An 18,923-nucleotide genomic window follows, 5' to 3' on the forward strand; every position below is an offset into this window, starting at 1 on the left:
CAACCTCAATCCTAACAAAAGGAAGGCAAATTAAAGCAATGGTGAGAATCTGACCTCTCAGATTGTCGAAAATGGAAAAGGTTGATAATGTACAGTGTTGGCAAGGCACTTCCAAATGTTGTTGGTGGATGTGTAAATTTGTATGGTCTTTTTTGAAGAGCCATTTGGAAATGTCTACCAGAATTTTAAATGTATGACGCCTATAACTCACCGGGATCTACTTCTAAAAATGCCTGCTGCACACAGAAAACAAAACATGGTTACCAAAGGGCACGGGGTGGGAGAGGGATAAATTAGGAGTTTGGGATTAACAGATACACATGACTCTATATAAAATACATAAACAATAAGGTCCTACTGTAGAGCACAGGGAGCTATATTCAACTTCTTGTAATGACATATAATGGGAAAAATCTGAAGAGAAGTATATATGTATTTGTATGTGTAACTGAATCACTGCTGTATGTGTGAAACTTACTGAGTCCCAAACTCTGCTCGCTGCACGACAGGCCAATAAATCGAAAGACAAGGTGTTGGGGCAAAGAGTAGTGACTTTATTTGGAAAGCTGGCAGACCTAGAGGGTGGCAGACTAATTTCTTGGAGAACCATCCTCCCCCAGTCAAAGTACAGGCTCCTTGTATACCAAAAAAAAAAAAAAAAAAAAAGAAAGAAAGGGCGGGGGTGTGGTTGGCTGTTGCGAACTTCTTGCTGCAGGAATTCTTTGTTCCGGCAGCTGTCCACCTGGGTCAGGTCATGGTCCTCCTCCAAAACCTCCAACAAAACAAATGTTATTTTCTATTTTGCAGGTTGTTACCTTTATAGGAGTGCAAAAGTGTTAATATCCTTAAAGGTCAGAGCCTTGAGAACAGGCTCTCCTGTCTATTTCAGGCTACAGGCAACATTGTTTCACAGAAGGGGCAGAGCCAGGCAAGGCTAAGCCTAGAGAACAGGGCACAGTGCCGGGTTAAAGGAACAGGAACAGATCTAACGTGGAGTCAGATTTGTTCTTTTCTATTGCATCACCAGTATTTGTTATTGTCACTGTTTTTTAAACTGCACATGAAAAGATGCTCAACTTCACTAGTTATTAGAGAAATGCAAATCCAGCCAACAATGTATTGAAAAATCCAAAGTAATCAGAAGCAGAGCACAGGACAGTGCCCATGTGCTGCAAGGATCATGAGCACCTGCCACTCTTGTTGGACAGATACTCAACATCCCTGCTCCTATGCGATTCTGGGGGGGGGGTAGTTTGGAGGGGGGGGATGAGGCTTACTTATTTTAACGGAGATACTGGGGACTGAAGCCAGGACCTTGTGCAGGCTAGGCACGCACTCTACCACTGAGCTGTACCCTCTCCCCCTCCCCAAGCTTTTCTGACACACATCCAAGACATCATTTCAGCCCTAAATACTTAAATGATTCAATACTCACTTAAGTATATTAAATTACCAGTTACCCCAATGAACAGGCACTAAACTCAAACAATATTGGCCATGAGTCCTCTGGCCACACATATGTGCATCCCCACCCTGGTCAGGGGACACTGGCTCACTTTTCATGTGGACTCTTGGCAAGATATTCTGGAAAGGGACTGTGTACGGCAGGTCACATACTTCTCAAGATTAGAACAGAGAGAAGGTCACATTAGGAAGTTTATCTCAGCAAAAATGAACAAAGAAATCAGTGCTGAAAACAAGGCACATCTGTCATTTAGTGTAAAATAAATGGAGTCTCGGGGCTGGTGGAAATGTTCTCTGTCTGCTCTCCTCCGAGGTACTGCCAGCCACGGGTGGTGGTCAAGTCCTTGGAATGTGGCTGAGGAACTGAATTTTCAGTTTACTTTTGACTAATTTTAATGTGGACACATGCAAACCCAGCCTTGAACCCAGTTTTTACAGTCTGATAGCCCTCCCTGCACAGGCAGAAAGAAGGCACTTCCTGTACAAACAGGGCAGGAGGCAGCAGGAAAGGGTGGCAGCAGTGTCCCCAGAGCCCCGAAGTTCTGAGCAGTGGCCCTGAGCGTGCGGCTGTATCACCAGCTCCTTCAGAGCTGACGACACCCTGCACCACGCACGGCCCAGCCCATCCCTCTCCAGAAGAGCGCCTTGTGGAGAGAAAGTTTACTTCCAGCGTCACAGGGGTGACAGAACTCCCAGTCCCACCGTGCACCCAAAGGTGGTCACGCACAGGGCGCCCTTCCCGAGTCTGGGGCCCGCAAACGGGAGGGCTCCCCCGACCGTGGTGCCTTCACCTCAGGGCAGAAGACGGGCATGAGTTCCCTTGCCTCTTACTCTCCACTCACCCTGAAACTGTAACAAAGCAGATTATTAAACAGAGAAGTGGGCATCGGAGAGTCACAGTATCCTGACTGCCAAGAGTTTCCCTTGAGGAGCTCCCCCAAGGTGACAGCAAAGACCAAGAGGAGGGAGAGAAGGCTTTCTGTCCCCATCAGGTGAGGGTCCTGTTGTCACCTAACAGACACCCAGTGCGCCAGCCAGCCAGCCCTGGCTCCACCAAACCCTCCGGAGGGAGGCTGACCGCCCCAATCCTGGTCACCTGTGCCCAAATCCTGGGTGCAGAATACATGCGACAGGCGCCCTCTGGGCCAGCACACACAGGACTTGCTCCCGGGCCTCCTGCACTAGGAGGGGGGGTGGGGGGACACGCTCAAGGAAGGAAAGCATTGGGCTGTGAGGCGCACCTTGCAAACAGGAATGAGAGTGGTGTCCGCGGGAGCCTGTGCAGCTGAGGAACGTCACCACTTACCCATGTGCTGTGGTCTCCAGGACATACTTACTGTCAAGCGAGAAATGCAAAGTGGAGATGGGTGATTGGCCCACCTGCACCAACAGAGGCTGGGAGGGCATTTGGAAGGTGACTGACTGCAGAAAGTGGGCTGGCCAGTGGGTGGCATCATGGGGACAGAGCCACACAGACAGGGAGGGGGCTCTAATGGTGGTAAAGCACCTGCCCGCTGGCAATGCCACTCCAGATCCTGCCTAACCTTTATATTTTAATCAAAAACATGTTTCTTCATCTCACAGGGAAACAAATAACTGTGAGTTACATCTGCTTTGTTCTGTGTTTGCCTCTGGGGTGACCTGATGGGGACCATCCCCAGCAGAGCCCAGGCCCCCCCCACCCATCCCCACGTGACTCTCACCCTGACCAGGATCTGCGCTTGCTGCCTCTTGGCCAAATCAACAATATCCTCTCCATTAAAATTAATATTTTCTAAACATCCATCAAAGTTTTTCCTTGAAATGTCACTGATTTTCCAGGTGCTAACATCCTTCCAAAGCTGATCTTAGAAAGAAAACTGACATCAATATATTCTCTAGTGATTTTCTGATAATTTCCTTGAAAGAGTCGCGATTCACAGGTCCAGCAGTAGGAGTCAGAGTTGGGTCTGTTCTGCGTAATTACGTATTGTGCTAGTTTTAAGTGAAATTCTGAGACGCAGATCCTGCCTCAGTTCACAAACAGCTGCTACCCACCACACGAGAGCTCATCATCTCTAGTTAGGGGCACTGGGGAGACAGCTGCAGGGCGGCCAGGCCTGGGGGCCCTGGAGCAGCACACCTGCCTTGTCACACCTGCCTGGGTTCCTCCAGAGCCAGGGAAGCTGCATCCCCGGGGAGGAGCGTGTCTGGTGCTGGCAGGGCTGGGGGTGAGGACCCAGTCCCCCAGGCCTCAGAGGGCAGCTCGGGATGCAGCCCCCCCACCCAGTTCCCTGCAGGACCAGGGGGCAGGCTCAGCCATCCTGCCTGGCCCCCCTCCTGCCCTGCTCTCCCAAGGGTGGTCCATCCTTGGTGTCCCAAGGACCCCCCCATCTGTAAGGTCATGTGTCAGACCAACTGTCAGATCTGGCTGTGGCCTGACTTGGGGGAAGGGAGGGGACACCCATCTTCACATCCTTGAAACAGGATGTTTTGATCTGTGCAAAAATCATCTTGTGTGAAAACCTGAAATTATTTTCTAGCTTATATACATCTCTGGATGGAATACACATCCATCTGTGTATAAAATACGATGTTGTCTTTGCCAGTACACAGAGCAGTAAGATCACGGATGATCAAAATAGGGCAAGACTTGCCCATTGTTATGGGGATCTGCCAAGTCCATTCATGCTGAACGAACATTGAAAACCTTTTTTAGCCTGTTTTCATATATAGTTCATAAACTTGAAATGGCTTACAAAAATGACATTAAAACATTATATCTTACTGCAATTTAGGTGTATATGTGTAAGGGGTAAATGTTAGGTGTTTTAAAAATGTGCTTGAATGTGCTGAATCCATGCATTTGACTCTGTAACATCTGTATCTACAAGAATGCACAGCTGAGACCCAGGGACTCAGGGACAGGCAGTGGCTCCCAAGTCTGGGTGGAGACACCTGTCCTCTGTGCCCCCTCCCCACCGCCAGAACCAGCACAGAAGGGCCCCCAGCCACCGGGCTGCAAAATGCAGTGACTCACCTTCAGGACAATGCACACAGGACTCAGGTACAAGGAAAGGCCTTCTCTATGGGGGTCTTCCTTCTACCTGGGCCCACCTGCACTCGGGTAGGCAGGGCCCTCTCCATGGGGCCATCCCTCCCCTGGACCACCGCACCCTCGTCTACCACCGTCCCCACTGCCAGGAAGCTCCGCACCTTGGGGTCCAGGTCCAGGTGGCTCAGGCCTCTCCGTGCCCGGAACTTCCTGGAGTGCCTGTCCACGGTCAGGTTCACATGCTGCTGGGTGTGTTCAAAGAGGACCGAGTGCCAAAGCTGGTCATCCAGCAGCCTGCCCAGGGGGACACCACTGGGGCTGGACAGGGAGGGGGCTCAGTATCACCTGAGCAGAGGGAAAGGGGCCATTGGCTCCCGGCCCAGCATTGGTCCCGGGCCAGGCCGCATGCATCCCTGCAGCTCCAGCCTTGGCCTCTCTGCTTTGTACCAAGACCTCGTCTGTTCTCCTGGGAAACACCCTCTTGGCTTTGTGCCCTGATCAGTGCTGCTGCTCCAGCCCCGAGTTTAGGGTAGGGAAGCCAGGGGACGTGGCCGGGCCTGTAGGCACTTTCTATGGTCACAATGTGGGGCATAAGTTTGTGCTACTGAATTCTGTGGGGACAGGGCGGGGGTGCTGCTGACACCCCACAACACACAGGATGCCCCCACAGGGAGCCTGCTGGTCCGAAATGTCAGCAGTGCCCGGACAGAAACCGCACTTGAGGGTATAAAGATCCCAGCCGGGCCTTATGCCACAGCTGGTCCGTGTTAATAGTCTGGTGTGGAAACAGATGTGTATGCAGAGGCCCTCGTCCGTAGTGACTGCTGAAAGATCAGGGACAAAAGCCCCTCGACAGAGATCACACGCAGTGACCAGACCGTTGGTCCCCGGTGGGCCACTCTACCTGAGCTGAGGAGAAGAAAGAGTGCCTCTCACCAGTTCCGGGCTGATGCACGTGCCACTTCTTCCCTCTCTGCCGAAGAGGGTCCTGCCACTCCGCATTATTTTGAATTTCAAAGAAACGATGTCTTTTAATGGACTCCTGGTATTTTGACCAAATCTGTAAAGCAGGGAAATTTTTCCAACAAAATCAATCACCTCAGACCCTGCAGAAAAGATAAAAGTTGTTCTAAGTTGTTAGCCTGCTTCTCATCAATGTTCTTAAGTGTGTGGAGCCGGGCAGACACAGAGACACACACGCACACACACACACACACACAGGCACACATGCACACACATACACACAGATGCAGTTTGTACGTAGGCACACACATGCACGTGCAGACACACACACACGCACACACACATAAACAGTACATTTCCCCCCTCCTCATCAGATGACAAACACTCTCCCCAGCAGGTGTTGAGAGACTTAATGATTGTTTTCACCCACGAACGCGATCTGAAAACTCCGGTCTGAGTGGCTGGCCGCCTCACCCTGTGGCCACGTCGTCCCCAGGTGCTCTCGGCATCCGGCTGCTTCTGCATCTTCCTTAGACACGCTCGATGGCCACCGGTGACCTGACACCTCAGGCTCTTACACAGGATCCCTCTGAAGAACTATTTTCCGCACGTAAAGAGGGTCCCACAGAGACGCCTCTCTCACCGCAGGGTCATGAGGGACCACCTGGGCTAACGCTGAGATAAACACTCCATCTCTCCCGCTGGCCCGACCCCAGCTGCCCGCAGCCTGGGCAGCCCGGCCCCAGGCCTCCTCTACACTCATCGGGCCCCTGCACTCACTTCCACTGTAAGAAATGGCTCAAACTCCTCTGAAGGCTCCTGGGAAGCTACTGGGTCCTGCTCACAGTGCCCACTTAAGGAGGGGAGAAGAGATCCTGGAAAAGCCCCTAAAATAGGAAGGACCCTCAGCCTCCCCGGAGAAGCCCAGGTGTGCAGATGCCAGATGGAGGTGGTCTGGTGGGGGGGAGATGCTGAGAGCCAGCACATCACCCCTGGGGGTCCTCATGGGGGCAGGAGCCTGAGGGCCTGACCCCCCTCCACACTCCGTATCTCACCCCGGGTCTCCCTGCCCCACACATCCAAACCCATCAGCTCCTGATCCGCAGGCTGGGATGGTGGGCGGGCATGAACCCAATGGGGTAACTTCTTCTAAGACAACGTGACGGAATTACTGCTTCCTGTACTGATTTCTGACAAAACCCACAATGTGGGCACTTCTGTACATGGAACGTGCTTTCAATGACACGTCATATGTAAAATAAACCACTGATAACAATGCTTGCCCACCTTAGGAGGATTTCTTTTTGAAATTCATGCTTGAATTTCTCCATCTGGTTGATGTGCTTAGAAGTAATTGATTTACCATGTGCACAATGAGTGAATGGGTCATTTCCTGTGAGGTACGTCCTCCCACCGGCCACTCCTTCTGAACAAGGGGGACCAGCAGGAAGCTCTGTGGAGTGACATGCCATGACCTGGGGCCAGAGGGGGTGAGCCACCAGCATCTGGGGTCCACGCCCACAGGCGACCTGCTTCAGATGGAGTTTCTCCAGAAGTGCAGACAAGTCCCCTCCAGGCATGTGTGTCCTCTCTGTCCCTGAAGGGACATGCTTTTCCCCCAACAGTGCTCTGAGAGCCTCAGACACAGTCACTCAGTGTCAGCCCCAGCCTTGGCATTGAGGAGGGCAGTGCCAGTAACCACGGAGGGAGGACAGTGAGCCCTGCATCCCTCCCGCCCCCACCAAGAGCACAGAGGGGGGCTTCCCAGAACAGAAGCTCCCGTGTAACAGAAATCCGAGGGCTGTTTTCATCCTAAAGGAGGAATCTTAAGACACCGTGTTCTCATTCAGTTATTTGTCACACACTTTTTAGTGTAGTTTACTTGGATTTTGTGTTTTACAAGCGTATCTGATGTTCACGGTGAAGACAAGGAGAGACGGAGTGAAGGAGCCCCAGGGTCTGCCTGGGACCCACTGACAAGGAGAGGGAGCCCGTCCTCCTCATGGGTCTCCTGCAGCGAGGAACACTCACCCGTGCACAGGATCAGGCACACGCACACACACGCACACACATGCACACATGGGAGAACTCGGGCAGCACACACGTGTAATTATTTTGTTGTCCAGGGTTCCTAAGACCAACTCAAGGCTCCTCCAGGTCACGTGGTTGGGAACTGCCCTCGTCCCCGGGGATGTGCCCGCCGGTCACCGGGGCAGTGGGAACACAGAGCCCGCTGGACCCACCGTGGAGCCATCCACGCGGCAGTCATCAGGCTGGGCTTAGACCTTGCTGCCTGCCCCCGTCCCCGAGCAGAGCAGTGGCAGGTCCCCACCCGAGGCCGCCCTTAGAACATGGGTCTACTCGCTGCAGCATGGCCGCCCTCGGCCCTTGTTTAACTACAGGAGGCCTCGGGTCTGTGGGCGCTGGCTCCAGGACCAGCTCTGGCCCAAGCAGGGAAGGAGGTGGCTGGCCAGCATCCCCTCAGCTGTGCTTTGTCCGGCTGGATGTCCTCCCTCCCGCGTGGTTTTGTTTCCTGGTAGCACCCCTGGCGAAGGCACTGGTTGCAGGTTCAGGGATCCGTCTGCGGCTCCTGTTCGTGGTTCCTCATCCCCACAGAACAAAGTCCTCATTTTCAAGTGGCTTCACAGCCGTGTGGACTGGCTGACTCATGGTCCCAGCTTCTCCCTTCAGACAACCTGCATGTAATCAGATAATCCCAACCTTGGGTGTCTGTCCCCCTCTGGTCTTAACCTCAGACCTGCATGGACGCAGGAGTGGGTGGCACCGCTGCCCACCTGCTCCCCCCCAACCACACACCCATTGCTTCATCCATCTCCCCACTGACAGGTCAGGAGGCCCCACCAGGGAAGTGCAGGTTGCCATGGGGATGGAGCAACTGCCATGGGGACACATGCTGGGAAGTTGCCGCCAGGAATATGCCCTCGAGTGCTCATGTATGAAGCTCAAAGCAGGTGGCACTGAGCTGCAGGTGAAGGGCCGGTGCTGTGAGGGGTGTGAGAGGCTGGTGTGACCAACTGTGCACCTTCCCCTGTGTTTCCCATCAAACAACAGAAAAAGGTTGGGTGTCCAGGCATCTGGCACTTCTGTGCAAAGGCCCTGTGGCCACCAGAGACATCCTGTCCCTGTCCAAGGTCTGAAGTTGGGTCCCTGTGGATGCCAGGTGTTCAGGGCAAGGACGTGAGGTGCATAGAGAGATGACACCAGGAACCAGGGCCTGACCTGGTGCCCTGAAGGCTTCACATGACACCGGTCCTCCATGGAGATATTGGCCGATGTGTTTGTGGGCTTGGCAAATGGCAGGCTCCTCCCAGCTGCAGTCTGAGGTCCCTTGGGGGCTGCCATGGTCACGTGGGTAGGTAGGGCAGGTGGGACTCAAACCAAGCTGAGAATAAAGAGCGGAGAGAATTGGGTGGATTAAAACTGAACTTGGAAGGAGGGATATCAGAGCTCTGGGCTGACTGGGTGTGCCCTGATTTAACTGAATCCAGCATCGGGAAGGCAGGTCTGCTTTCTGAGAGAGGACACGGGGTGGCAGACGGTCCTTGGAGATGATTCAGAGGGAGAGATGGCTCAGCTTTAGTAGGACAAGGACCCCTGGAGCAGCCGGGGGTGGGAGCTGGTGTCCAAAGAGGCCTGTGTCAGAGGCATAGCTGGACACCAACGTGGAAGGGGACCTGTGGCCAGGCAAGGACTCTGTCACCCAAGGGACAGCAAGGAAGAAAACTACCCAGCAGAGCCCGTGGCCAGCACCCTCCTGATCCCCGTGCAGTCAGCAGCCCTCAGCACCGGCCACCCTCTGGCTCGTCCTCTGGTGGCTGGAGTCCATCTGCAGAGACCCCTTCCCCGGGGGTCCCTGCCTGCTCCCTCCTGTGGTCAGGGTGTCCTGTGTTCCCTATCCCCACAGTCCCCAGTGATCATCCTTGTCACTCAACAAGTAGATGCTCCCTTAATGCCAGGAACCCAGGAAATGTAAAACAAGAGATGGTGCTTCAGGGCAGGTGAGCGTGTGAGGACCAGGAAGGGAGGAGAAGGTGTGGAGACAAGTCTGCTGGGGTCCATCTAGGGTCCAGGGTTTATCCCGACTGCAGGGGCAGGGCCTGGAGCCCGAGGCTGTGAGAGAGCGGGGCCTGTCCGGGGTGACTGGGCAGTGACCAGGATGGAGGTGCGGGCTGGGGTGGGGGGGCTGCCCGCAGTTGTCCAGGTGGAGGAGTGGCTTGTCCTTAGACCACACAGGGGACGCGGGAGCAGGGGAGCAGGACACCCGTGAACCACCTGTTGGAGGCTGAGTTGAGCCTCTCTTCAAGGAGGAGCTGTGAAAGGGCACCTCTCATCACTGGGATAAAAGATGGCATCTCACATCTCCTGGCTGTGGCTGCGGGGAGGGGTCATCTCCTGAGTTCTCCGCAGACCCTCCTGCTCCCCATGACAGGTTCTCCTAATTTTAGAGGCTCAGCCAGGCTCCCTGGGGATGGGTTGGGGGTGCCCTCAGCTCCAGCAGCTCCGGGAAATGCCTGGAGACAGGACCTTCCTGAGGGCACCACCTCTGAGCTGGAGAGACTCATGGAGGTACAAGCTCAGGGGGCCTCTTGTGTCAAGTGAGCGCCTTCAGAGACTTGGGGTGTCTGGGGAGGGGTCGTGTGGGGGGCACAAACCCCAGGAGGAAATCCCCGCAGCCAGGATGCCGGGAGGGGGTGTCCTCACCCGCCTGAGTGGGGAGACAGTGGTGGCGTGGCAGGCCCAGCCTGGATGCTAAGCTCTGGGTGCCCCTGCGCCCCAGCATCTGACACCTGCCCTGTTACTGTCGACAGCCATAAACCCACCTCCTGGACCCTGATGGACCCACCCCCGTCCCAGCTCACACTCCCGACCTCACACTTCTGTACAATCTAGTGTCATTGCCTCCTCGTTAGGGACACAGACACACCTCCCACGTCAAACCACTGACACAGTGCTACTCGGAGAGCAGGTCCTGACCGGTGTCCGCATGGTCAGTGAGCAACTGGGACCCGGGTCTACATCACCGACACCCAGGCCACGTCCGAGGACGTGGGGCTGCATGTGGGTGAGACCCCTGCCCTCTCCCCACTCGGGGTTTGTGAAGTGACAGGGTGTCCAGAGAGAGGGAGGGAGACAGAGACAGAGAGGGAGGGAGAGACAGAGAGAGACAGAGACAGAGGGAGGGAAGGAGAGACAAAGATAGAGACAGAGACAGAGACAGAGAGAGAGAGGGAGACAGAGAGGGGAGGAGAGACATGACAGAGAGAGACAGAGACGGGGCAGGGCCCAGCCCAGCCTGGCTGAGCGCAGACACTCAGGAGACCAAGGAGAACAGTCTGGGTTCTGTCTCAGGTTTGCAGGAGCATGAAGGTGAGGTTAGGAAAGCCATGCCTGCCCTCTGGGTGCCCTGTGCATGGGTGGACTCATGGTGGGGGCACCCGTACACCTCCACGCACACCCCAGTCTGGCCCTCTGGGGTCCAGGCGGTCGGCAGGAAGTGCAGGGACCTGGCCTCCAGGGGCGGTCACAGCCGGAGCTGCACCATGAAACCCTGCAAGGCCACAGGCTCCGGTCGGCTGGGCCTCTGCCCTCAGAGCCCTGAGCAGGATCCTTTCCCTTCTTTTGTCTTTCCTGACCGCCGTGCCCACCCCCAGAAAACCAGCAACCCCGAAGAACAGATGTGAAAATCCTGAACCACCTTCCGGCTGGAGAGGTTAGCCTCACACACCCTCCTCCTGGTTCCTGCAGGGCCAGGGTCCCCCATGCTCAGGGTCCCAGTGGGGCGGAGTTCCCTGTGCTCAGGGTCCCAGTGGGACAGGGTCCCCTGTGCACCAAACAGAAAGAAACAGACTGAGAGCCCCTCACTGCTTCCCCCTCTCCCAGGTGAGGGAGTGGGAAATATCCTCAATTTGTAACTTATAATAGAAATAATTACAACGTGCAGGATTAGAGGGGGCCTGGGAAGGTGACAGGGGTTAGGGAATACATTGAGGACATGGAAAATGCCCCTAAAGAACATGATGGCTCTCAAATGCAGTTTGCACATCATGTGGTGGCAAACAGGTCTTCAGTGAGAATGTATTTTTTAATTGCAATAGAAATCAATAGCATTGATTACATAGGAAAAAATCTAAACAGATGCTCAAAGGTTGTGTGTTCTGCAAAAGATTTTTAAAATTTTCTCAATTTACTGTGAATGTGACCACGCTCTTCCTAGAGTGATACCTGCTCAGCATCCCTGTGAAATGCTTCACAGGCCAGAGTTCATTTGCCCCCAGGCAGAGTGACAGGTTCGTGTACTGTCTACTGGATACCTTTTCTGGTTCCCAAGCTTGGTGCCAGCATTTGAAAGGGCCTCACTGACTCGCAAGTCCAAACCTGCATCTGATGAAGTGGGAGAGAGCGTTGCTCCGAAGCCCATGACTGTGCGACATTATTTGCTGATTTTGACACGGTTTACCCCCAGTCACTGAACAGGCACCCCCGGAATAAAACGTGAGGCCCACAGCGGACGTGGCCACCCCAGGCTCCAAGGAGAACTGCTGCAGACAGGTCAGCAGGAAACAGACCGTGGAATTTAGTTTGGGGCTTTGCTGGCCCCTCCTGGCCATTTCACACACCTTGTCCCTTCAGGACCTGTGTCCCTCCGGGTCGCTCTCAGAGGACGGCGAGCTGGGTCTGCAGGGCAGTCATGCTGCAGACTCGGGGCAGAAGAAAGGACAGCATTCAAGTGGGAACCTGGTCTCGTCCCCCTCTTATGGGAGGGGTCATGCCTCCTCGGTAGCCTCTCTTCACCCTCTTCTAAGTGTCCTGCCTTTATTCACTGTTTTAGGAGGAATGGCATTTCTTTTTACTCTTAATTCCACATTTAAAAAATCACATTGTCCAAACATCCGTGTTAAATATTGACATCAGTTACTCATTTTTGTGAAAATCTTCATTAAAAGCAGATTCCAATAAAAATCCTTAAGTAAGGATCACTTTGAGTTTACTGCTCAGACTAAGAAACACATATCTTAAAAAATACTGAACATTCACGTAGTAAACCTCACTGTACTTGGTGTCTGCAGCTCAGAAAGCATCACTTTTCTGTCTGTACTGAGGTTGTGTGTTACCTGAGCTGAGTCGGTGAGTCAGAGCAGGTCTTGGGGAAGGGACACTCACGTCTTAGGATTCTCAAAAGAGATGCTTGGGGGAGATGAGCCTCATGCTAGGTGTTTGCTGGTGAAGGAGCTGAAAATGAGACAAGCTCGATAAAAGTGTTTCTGACTTCACGAAGAGCATATTTTTGAAAATACACATATAATAATGGTAGATGGAAACAGAGCTAAAATATTTGTATACACTTGCCTCTGCAGGGTGGTTCTATTCAGTCACTGAATTAGCTAGTCAGTTAGTCACAATCAGCTTGTGACCCCTACCGGAGGTCTTGTTAACTAGACTCTGAGACTTCGAGATCACCTGACTCCAGCTGAGGGCGGCACGAAGCATTCCTCTTCAGCGGCTTTCTCCCCCAAGGGGAGACTGGGGTGGGGGAATCCACCTCCTCCATGAAACCAGAGCCTAAAGGGAAATCTGGGGAGGACAGAGGGCTGTGTGTCTGCCCCATGGGGCACAGCATCCCCTCCCCACATGCAGCCCTGAGACTGAGGAAGTGAAACTTTCATTTCATTCATTTTAACTGACTCAGATTTAAACCTAAATAGCCCATGTGGCAGCAACTTCCCTGCTGGGCGGTGCAGCACTGGAGCCCCTCGGCCGTGAGAACAGCATCTCTAGGAACTGCCAGGGTCCTCCAGGAGCATGTGCATCACAGGGGTCCTCACACTCAGGTGCCTTGAGCTCCATCTTCCCAGCAGATGTCTGGGGTCACAGTTCATAGTTCACACGGCCTCTGCCTGGGGTCACTTCCACCCTCAGCACTGCTGTCCCCAGATGCCCCAGACTTACTGAGTTTCCAAGGGAAAGTGGATAGAAAGCTAATCCCAGTTCAAATTTATCCACAGAGAAGGAAAAGTGTGTTTTAAAAATCCTTTACAGTTAAAGTTTATTCACCAGAATTGGAGACTCTACATAAAAGGGGAAAACTGAGTGGAGCTTGTGTCGAAGGACTGAAGTAAATCTTGACCAGCTACGATCTTCCAACTGACCAGAGAACTTGAAGCTGCATCTTGTGGGAAATAAACTGATATTCACACACGGACACACAGGATGGGTCCCCAAATCCGAAGATGCAGACCCCCTGCAGGGCAGGCTGCTGGGTCCAGTTCCCAGAAAGCCAGCCCAGGAGGACCCCGGACAGGGCCTAGTGGGAGGGGCAGCGTGTGTCCCGGGTCTGGGGGACAGGCGGCACCACGTGCTGGGCCAACCCCCAGGTTGTCACTCCTCCAGCCGAGCCACAGTGAACGTTGAACGTAACCCTGGCTGCTCGAGTTTGGGCCCCATTTGTGGAAACCTCACAGTGTTTTCCCCAATTTCTTCTTGACTTATTTGTTTCTCTGCACTGAGTTTCAGCCTCTTCACCCCAATGTCAGCATGACTGACGACTTTCCTCTCATTTTCCTTCCTTCAGAAGCTCAGGGGCAGAAAATTACCCCACAGAGACACTACAGGGACTGCTGACAGTTAGTGACACGGCCCAGGTTTACCTCAGAGGGAAACCATCTCAGGTTGATGCAGAGATGCCAGAAGAGCCCTTTTCCTGTTTCTTCCACAGTGTCCCCGAGGGGGGATGTGAACCTGGTCTGCGTTCTTGCTGAGGCTTTCCCGCTACTGTCATAAAGATGATCTCTTCACTCCAGTGACACGGCCCTAGGAGCAGGGTGGCCTCAGATGTGGTCTCTGGGGTCCCTCCAGCCTTCCCGAGACCCCTTGACCTCAGGAGGGGCCCTGTCACCTCCTCCCCAGCCCGCTCCGAGCACACGGGGTGCCTGAAGCTTCCTGTGCCGCTGTCCAGGGTCCTGACCTGTCCCCGCGCCCAGGGCACCAGGCCGGCCTTGGGTTTGCCTCACGTTTTCCTGCGGTAGAACCAGTGCCTGCAGTGTGTTGTCAACACACAAGCCCAGGTTTTACTTTATTATTAGACCAACAAGCATCTCAAATTTCTATAGCAACCCTGTGCTCATGCCTGGGTCCTGTGCCTGTCCTGGGCTGCTCCACAGTCGGCGTGCGGGAGCCATGCTCAGGCTGATGGTGCACAGAGCACCTGGATGCTGGAGGAGGCTGTGGACCTCAGACAGGGGCCTGAGAGGCTGCATTCCTAAGAAGCATCCAGCGGTGCCAGTGCCTCCAGCCCACAGACACAGTGCAGTGAGAGCCCCAAGTGTTTCGCACTGAGAGAATTCAGAACCCCAGTTTGCACACAGGCATCACTTGCAGGGTTGTCGAGGGGGCACAGCTGGCTGGGTCTCCCTGCCAGAGACCAGTTTAACCTGGGGCTCAGCCTGGGCCTTGGGTACTGGAAAGGCCAGGCGACCCTGCTGGGCCTTGCCTTAGACTTGGGCCCCCGCACCCTCTCCGCAAATAGCCCATCCCTAAAGCCACTGAAGATGCAGTGATTATGATGAGGTCCTGGCCTGCCTGGTGGGGCCAGAAGCCCCCCAAAACCATCGGAAATTAGACCAACTCTGAATTTTTGTTCAAAAACATTTAATTTTTGGTCAGAATTCAGGGCCTCTATGATCCCCTTTGGCCATGTCCAGTGTTTGCATTGTCTGTGTGAGCTCTGTCACTTTTTTCTCATTTATCTACCTGGTCAGCATCTTGGGCTCAACTATTAAAAATTCAAGGAAATGTGACCCCAAATTGGTCACAGGAAACTTGGCTGATGTAAAAAGGCTGCCCTCCATCAGTGTGAGCCCTGCTTTCTTAAAGAAAGAACGTCTTCCTATTTTTATCGACTCGTTTTAGTGCTTTTAAAAATGCATCCCAAATGCCTTCATTGTGATCACATAAACTTTGTTTCAAACAAACAAAGATAAACAAGACTGGAATTTAACTGTTAAATTTGCACTGCAGATCTTGTAAAAATTAAATAAGGATTTATTTATAGATGCAGCCCAAACCCTCCAGCCCACCCCAAACAGTCCAACTTTCTCTGTGTTATGAGGTCGTAGCTGCCTCCACGGGACACAATGTGAGGTACCCAACCGCTTCCTGGAGACATCCTCCTCTCCGCATTTCATTCCCCTGCTTACACGTGGAAGACATCCAAGAAGCTTAAAGTTGTGGATGACACACTAAGTCTGGTGAATTCTGTTCTGAGTTCATACAGGCATGAAATTCTTGTAGGCAAAAATGAAAGAGTCTCTTGAATGGAGGTGGCTTTTATGCTAAAACTTTAATTAATTCCCTTTCTGTTCTTCTCAAATGTGTCTTCCTGGAATGTGACAGACAGGGCTTGCACAACAGGACCAGCTGACCCGGATTTCAAACATTCACTGAATCCTGAATGGCTCACACCTCAAATTCATCAGCGTATGTGTGACCTTGGAATCAGAGCTCTAATGGTTCTTAAAAAGAGCAGGAGCTCCCAGCGCTTCTGCAGAAAGTACAGTCTGGTCCTCAAGGGCACGACCTCCTGTGGTCTGTGTATGCTGGGGGTGGGGCTAGCCCCCCACTGGGCCTGGCCTGGCAGCTGCAGGGACCCCTGGGCAAGTGGAGCTGAAGGGAGGAGTCCTCTTTCTAACAGCTGGGAGCCAAACCCAAAGTAAACTCTGAGTAGATCCCTGTGCCTGAGTCCTCCCAGACATTCAGGTCCCTTTTGTGTCTGGAGCCTGGCTTTTGTGGGGGATGAGGTGGAAGGGGAGGGGGAGAGACAGAGCTGGGAGGGGAGGAAACAGGGGGCAGCAGAGGGGAGGTGCCCCGTGCTGCCTTCCCCTCCTGCCCGGCCATCCAGAAGGGCCGGACTGGGCCCTGCAGAGCCTGACTGACGTGAGCCCATCCCTGCATCTCATTCTTCACTCTGGACACTTCAGGCAACAAAACTAACCAGCTAACTCATTAAACTAGTGGGATAAATAGATAACTAGTTTTCCAGATGCAGCAGTGGCCCCACTCAAGGCTCAGGCGTTTCTGAGGAAAGAGTCCAGGGAGGAGAACAGCGTGAAACATCTGCTTGGACAGAACTGTGTCCCAAATCCTGGTCGTGAACAGCAGGTGCCGTGTGAGCCGCTGACTCTGTGAGCATCCTTGTCTCAGCAGAGAAAGCTGCACAAAGTGCCCGGGAGGACGAACTCCCTGGTCGCTGACCCCCACCTGGGGACCGGTCTTCCTCCACATGGCCCCTGCACACCTTCCAGGAGTCACTGAACTTGATGGAGTTAACAGTCAAGCGTCCAGGGCACTAGAAGCCTCTGAGGGCCGCACGGGTGCTGGTCACCAGTGCCTCCAGCCCAGCGACTGTGGGGTCCACCCTCTGCCCCGACCAGGCTGCCAGACCCTTCCAAACCACCCTTCAGATACGTCCTATAAGATCACACCTCCCTGGAGAGTCACTCTTCACCTGAAGCACAACAGCAGTCACTCAGGAAGGACCAGGTCCCACCTCTTCAGTGAGAGTGAGCATCCCTGCTGACGCGGCCCCTGGCTCCGCGGCGTGCGGCCTCCTCTCTTCTCGCTCCGCCTGGTAGCCACAGGCGGCCCCAGAGCCAGTCAGCCATCAGGAGAGAAGACAAGTGAAGCTCAAGCTACAGTTTATCTTTCCTTTTTGTTTTCATCAGCCAGTCCCAGGAGCTCAGTACCGATGGTGAACACCGAGGGCACGGAAGCCGGGCCCAGGGCCAGCTGTGAGCCCATCTTGCAGGTGCCCAGAGCAGGGGGCCCTGGACCAGGCTGCAGGCAGGCAAAGCTGCTGCCCCGGCACCTGCCCAAGGAGGAGGGGGGCCCGAGGCTCCGGGTCCTGGGATGAAGTCCACAGTGCACAGCAGGCCCTGTGAAACCTCGTGACTTGATTAGGAAAACCCATCTCAGAGCAGGGATGCCAGTGCAAAACTGTACTTTAAAAAGTTGGAGGTCTGCAAGCATGCTGGCAGAGCTAACCACAGATGATTTTTGTAAACAAGAGCATTAATATTTGGAGCAATGAAAGGAAATATTTCAGTTAATCAATACTGCCTTTTACAATTCCCCTCTGAAACAAATGCTTAAGAAAGGGCCGGGGTTCTAACAAAGTGTTGATTTACTGTAAAGGCAGCTAAATACAAACGACGGTGTCAGAGACGCCAAGGTCAGGCCATTTTGTTTTAAGGGAGTAAAATAGGATAATTCTAGTAATTATCAACCAGTGAGATTTTACTCTGTGACAGTGAAAATAGCTCTGGTTAATAGAAAATTGAAAAGAGGAAATGCCTCTAAATTAGAATATAAAATAGTAATTATAGCTTCACTGATGTTTTTAAGGATAGATTATTTCAGCACAACCTGCCAATATCCTCTTTAAACATAAATAGGGGGAGGGTGCCACTCGGTGGTAGACTGCCTGCTTAGCGTGCTTGCGGTCCTGGGTGCAATTCCCAGTACCCCCATTAAAAAATAAAAATAGATAAACCAATTACCTCCCCTGCCACCTCCCAAAAAACCAAGTTAAAAAATATATAAATAAAGCAAGGCAGCAAAAGATAGACAAATAAGACTATAAAAATGACAGACTGCTGCACCCTAGAGGACACAATCAGCAGAGTGAATAGGAACTTATGAAACAGGAGAAACTATTTGCAAATCATGTGTCTGATGGGGGGTTACTGTCCAGAGTACAGAACAAACTCACAATTCAGCAGCAGCAATAAAAATGACCCAGTGAGGGACCGGAACAGACATTTCTCCAAAGACATACAAACGGCCAGACCAAGGGCTGAGGAGGAGGGATGAACAGGTGGAGGTCAGAAGGCATTCAGGATGGTGAAACAAATCTGTGTGATGTTATAATGGTGGAAACGTGTCATTATACATTTGGTAAAATCCACAGAATGTACACCACCAAGGGTGACCCTCACATAAACTGTGGACTCCAGTTAATAATAATATATCTAGATTGACTCATCAATTGTAATAAATATGCAAGGTGTTAATAATGGGGATACTGTGTGTGTGTTTGTGATCGGCAGGGACTGGGGGGGTGACATGGGAACTCTCGGTACTTCCAGCTCAATTTTACTGCAAACCTGAAACTGTTCTAAAGATATCTATTAACTTAAAAAAAAATAAATTACATAATGTCCAAAAGAGAACAGACTCAGATGAAAATGAAAATGCAATAAAGGACATCAAAGAAAGGCAGAAACGTCCAGGAGGATGACGGTGACAAAGTGCATTCATCAGGGTCAGGAGGAGCAGCGGGAAGGGGAGGCAGGCACGGGGGAGCAGTGTCCGCAGGGTCAGAGCCGCAGAGCAGGACCGACGCTTGAACTGCGACCCGAGGAACCTGTCCAGAACCAGAGATACCTCA

This window comes from Camelus dromedarius, chromosome 5 (genome assembly GCF_036321535.1).
Source record: "Camelus dromedarius isolate mCamDro1 chromosome 5, mCamDro1.pat, whole genome shotgun sequence".
Classification (NCBI taxonomy): Eukaryota; Metazoa; Chordata; class Mammalia; order Artiodactyla; family Camelidae; genus Camelus; species Camelus dromedarius.